The following is a 5,359-nucleotide window of genomic DNA, read 5'->3' on the forward strand; positions in this document are numbered from 1 at the left end:
GTGTAAAACGCAGTCAGCAGCCATGGTGTGGGTGCACAGGATTAGCAACAAATACAATGCCTATCAAAATGTCCCTGCACCACAGTGTTCTGACACTTTTCTTATAGAAAAGACAGTGCAGTACAGATCTGTCACAAAAGCTGCTCCAAAACAGAAACTGATGTCCTTGTGTGGGTGGTGCAGTGTCACTCCAAGCCAATACTGTATACAGCGGTACGCTTTAAAATAGCTCGGGGGGAGGCAATACATCTGGTTACTTTGTTTTTCTGATCCACTGTCTGGTGCAAGAAAGGGTTTAAATATTATTAGCCGATGACCTAGCTAGCTGCAGACCTCAAGCACAGCTTTGCAGGAACAAAAGGAACACCCACCATCCCTGACATTTCAATCCCAACGAAAGCACACACTCACATTTATCTGTATCTAGTTAGCATGAAAAATGTGGTTGACCTCACACATTTTTTCTGCTTGAGAGGCTTATATTAAATTGTTCATACTGCCTCAGTTGGCAGGAACACAGAAATGGCACAGAACGCAACTGCACCTGACACGTTTGACCTGGACTGTGCAGAAAGTGTCAAACAGCTCAAACCCTGGGGATTCTTCAGACATCCACCGAATTATTTCTGATAGTTTTGCTGTTGCGCTTTTGTGTGTGTGTGTGTGTGTGTGTGTGTGTGTGTGTGTGTGTGTGTGTGTGTCACGTGACCTCGGTGTCAAGAGGCAGTGAGAGAGGAACATTTCAGACATAAGGAAATATGTGTTTATGTGAATCTCAACAGTAATCGACACAGTAATGAATGGCTTGGAATGTGTTGCTATGAGCTAATGTCAATAAAGGTGCAAATACTCATTTTGTGTCTCTTTTGTTGTTTTATTTGTCATTGTGGTCAGTTTGCATCTGCTACTTAGTATCCCAGAGATACAATAAGACACCATTGATGTATCTTTTGTGAGCTACTATATGATAACTTTTTTAGATATTGAACATCTGTTTGCAGTTTCTCACAATCATTGCTGTCTCTATTCATTTTGCCTCTATCATATTAACAGTTATTCAGTAATTCATGTCCATACACAGAGAGAAATTCTGATGATTCATCAGCTTCTTGTATTTGTGGAGGACAATGGTGGCAAATCACTCCTGGCTACCTTTCTTGTTCCGCCTCTACTTACTTGTGATGTTCTTTTTTCCTGTGAGGTGTTTTTGCAAGAGAAAATATAATTATTTAGAAATAGTGGTTATCTCTCCATGATATGTAAATCTCTTGCCAGAATGCTAAATATCAAAATATATCAAGCCTTAACTCTAGAGAAACGTTTAAAGGTAATTTAATTCTAACTAAGCCTTTCATGCTGAGATAAATGGCACATTTGTAAAGGGAAAACTATCACAGATTAAGCGGCCTGTCTTTTATGTTTGAAAGCTGTTTTTTTTTCCTTGCTTCCTCTGCTTTTTAAGTATTTTCTTTCTTCATAGTGGTAACAGGAGACAATACCCTCTAAACATCCCGTGCTCTTCCACAAAGGGGTAGTGGTGCCTTTTTGCAGTTATCTGTTGTGCAGGGAGCACTGTACATGAAAGGACCCAAATGCAGCCCACAAAAGGCAGCCTGCAAAACAAAAGACACATTTTAATTCAAAGCTTGTAGGGGGCCCAAAGTCCAAGTGACAATAACAAGATGCACAAAAAAGGTAGAAAGAAAAAGTACAATAAAAAAAACAATTAAAGTAAATAAATAAAGTAAATGCACTTGGTAAACAATAAGCAAAAACCCACAGAATCAGTAATGTATGGCAACATCCTGTGAGGCTGTGGGAGTGTGTGGGTGGGGTGTTTGCCCGCTCTCCCCGCCTCCTCCTCTCTAGCCACTCCTACCCCCTCTGTCTCTCTCACTCTCCTCTCGCCCCAGGACACAGCTGCTTTTGATTGGCCTCGTTTGCCACCTGACTCCAGTCAGCAATCACCTCTGAGGCTATTTATTAAACTGGGGATGAGCTGTGAGCAGGGTGGTTTTTTCCCCTCTGTGGCACTACATGGTTTTGTGCTAGGTTTTGGACAGACAGCCTCCTTCTGACTAGTGAGTAGACGGGCTTGTGGGCCCTGAGAGTGTCTCCCCGTGGTGAGGAGTAGTGTGGGAAGTGCCTCCCTTTTTTGTTTAGTAGCCTTCTTGTCTTTTGTTGCTGCGAGTGTTTCCTTTGTTTCTTTGGCATTATTGGTAAAACGGCGTTGCCGGCTCTTTAAGTTAATGTCGTTTGTAATAAACCTATATTATTTGTAATAAAACTATATTAATACAGAACAACTCTGTCTGTTTTCCTTTTCATTCTGTTTCCGGACTCACTTGTTACTGGTCCCCCTCACTCGCATGCCTAGACCCCTTCGGGGGGAACGTAACACAAGGGTAATTAGAATGCATACAAACAGTCATGTCAGTTTCAAAGGTACAGAAAACACAAGGTTGAGAAGTGCCTGCACCATGCCACATTAAGAACAACGATCTGTTTAAAATAAACTTAAAAAAAACAGAATCACATTGTCCTTTCCTCAGACTTCCTCTTCTTCTTCAGGATTACATCAAGCAATCTCATTGAAAAGTCCACTGCCTTCTCTCCTAGACATCTTCAAATCTCCGCTGGTAGGTCATCTGGATCATCTGCCTTTCTACTCTCCATAACTGCTCCTTACTAACCTCTATACTTCCTGATTTGCTAGCTTTCATCCATCTGTTCTCCTCTCTCTCATTTTCTCAATTCATGAGCCCCTCAAAGCACTTCTTCCATTGTCTGAGCAGCACGGCAGGCTCTCTTCAATCTTCAGTACATTTCCATCTCTCTCCTTAATCACTCTAATCCGCCGGACATCCCTTTCAGCTCGATCTCTCTGTTTAGCCAATCAATACAAGTCCATATGTCCTTCTTAAGTGTCCATCCTTACATGCAGCTCACTATAGGCCTTTTCATTTGCCTCGTTCTTTGCTGTACACCTGGCCTCCCGGAACTTTTGAGTATTTTTTCTTCCAGACTATCCCACGTTTTCTTTGGTAACGTCTTCCTTTAAATACTTCTGTGTACCTCCTGCGCCTGTTTCAACCCCTCACTAAACTCTGTGCAACATTCTTCCTTCTTCAACTTCACCATTGAATCCTCGGCTCCACTACATGTCCCCTGAAGTCTGCTGCAGCAGTCACCACTTTCTCCCTTCAAGAGACAATATTTACCACCTTACTCCAGATTTCATCTTTCTCCTCTATGTGACATCCAGCTTGTAGAGCAACGTACAACATTACCCCTTCAACTTCCAGCCTCAAACTTATGATCCTGTCTGGCACTTCCATCATCTCCATCCACCTTCTTTTAAGATTAGACCTATTCCATTTCTCTTCCTATCTACACCATTTGAATCATTTCCAGTGCTCCTGTCCTTGCTTCCCTTCCACCTGATCTATTTCGTACACAACATATCTGCCTTATTTCTCTTTGTCATATCAACTAGCTCTCTCCTTTTACCAGTCATTTAAATTTAAGATGCCCGTACTCTCACCTCCACATTCGCTGCTTCTGAGGTGCCAACTGATCCCGAATGGAAATCGGCAGTGTTTAGCTGATACTGAGTTCCCAAGAATGGGACAAAGAATGAACAATGTGGACCATCGCTGGCATGGAGGCATCCACAATTTCTTAGTATGTGTACAGTGTAATAAAACCAGGAACTTGTCCTGTCCTATCCCCCAGTCATGTCTGTCCCGTTTGTTAGTGATGGGACGTTCTGTATCGAGGCTTCGGAGCGTGTGTCGAGTAATGGAGGGGGCGTTTCCGCGAAGCGCGTATCGAGGCTTGCTTCATTTATGGGAGGAGCTGAAAATGATGACGTCCGAAGCCTCGCTGCCCGGCTGTACCACGTGACTGGTTCATGAAGTGGTTCGAACTTTGCCGCGAGATATGACAGCGATATAAACCCCTCAGACTTCATTCAAAAATGTGGGTGTTTGATGGAGAGTTGCGGTTAGTGAGAGTTTGGAGACAGTTTGGAGGTTTATGAGAGTGAGGAAAGTCAGGAGAGAATGGAGCCAGCTAAGAAGAGGAGGATGTCCTCCCCTGTGTGGGAACATTTTGATCTTATTCCTCCCAACAAGGTATTTCTACAGAAGATGTATTTTCATGATACTGATGGTGCAATACAATTTATGTTGAGCTGTCTTGACTTTTGTACAAGGTGAAGTGTTTGCTATGTGCCAGGGAGCTGGGATATAACAGCAACACCTCATCCATGCTTAGGCACTACAGAGCTTTGCATGAGAATAAGGGGGACACCGATCGTGGAGCAAGACCAGGTGAGCCATCAAATGCAATGATAATATAGGATGCAGTAATGTTACTAAATGATATAATAATATTATACAACTGTTATAAGTTACGTGTGTGATATTTATATTTGTGCTTTGTCTTTATTGTCTTTCCTCAGGAGAACAATCTCAAATAGATGAAGACCTGGTCAGCATGGTGATTGAGGACTCCCAGCCATTTAGCATTGTGGAGGACAAAGGATTCAAAAGATTTGTTAAATCATTAAATCCTAGCTATGTTCTCCCCACTAAAAAGGTCATAAAAGCAGTGAAAATTTAGTTTTTACAGAATAAAATGTGAACAGGCAGGACTGTGTAGCTGTCCATACCTCAACGTTACAAAAGCACAACCACTGTCCACACCCCAACCACACCTCACCTCACAGTAAATGATCATTTCCATTTCAAGCATTTCCAAATAATCATTTCCCATACTGCCACTATAAATATACACAGTATGCTGCCATCACTACAATATAGATGTTTTACACACTCCTTTTGTTGTTGACATTTACAGGCTGTGTGCAAAATGCCACACTCTTCAAATTCATGCCAGCTATTATTTTTACGTCCAGTAGGTGTCCTGCTAGAGCAAATGAAGCTTCATGAAGCTTCGCGTTGGGGTGAACCAATTGGATGAAAAGCTTCAGTGCTTCATGGGGCTTCATCTGCCCATCACTACCGTTTGTAGCAACCGAAAATAAAATAAATTCATAATTATAATAAAGGTCAATCAAATGGACCAATATGGCGAGGCCATGATGATCCACTTGGTAAAATAAATCCGCTTGGCATCTTTCTTGGCCTTAAGACAACAATTCTGATGGCTAAAGATCCAAACGGGACACAAAATAAAATAAAATAAAACCAGCAAAGAGGATGCAAGTTTCAAAAATATGGACCCCACTGCTGATGAATCTTCAAAGCTATTGATATGACTGGATGATTTTAGCCAAATGGTAAATTAACTTTTATGTCTGTGACAAAATAACTGTTATATCATCCTCTTTGTT

At 41.9% G+C, this 5,359-nt stretch overlaps 1 long non-coding RNA gene across 1 annotated transcript; it reads left to right on the plus strand.

The window, feature by feature from the left end:
* Positions 1-3,760: 3,760 nt before the first annotated feature.
* Positions 3,761-4,654, plus strand: LOC146696324 (uncharacterized). Its single transcript, XR_014923089.1, has 3 exons — positions 3,761-4,136; positions 4,217-4,334; positions 4,466-4,654. It is a non-coding gene; the product is annotated as an uncharacterized LOC146696324 (long non-coding RNA).
* Positions 4,655-5,359: the final 705 nt, after the last annotated feature.

The sequence above is a fragment of the Copadichromis virginalis genome, linkage group LG12 (genome assembly GCF_057382275.1).
Source record: "Copadichromis virginalis isolate Kocher_CV1m ecotype Utaka linkage group LG12, C_Virginalis_male_GT1.1, whole genome shotgun sequence".
NCBI lineage: Eukaryota > Metazoa > Chordata > Actinopteri > Cichliformes > Cichlidae > Copadichromis > Copadichromis virginalis.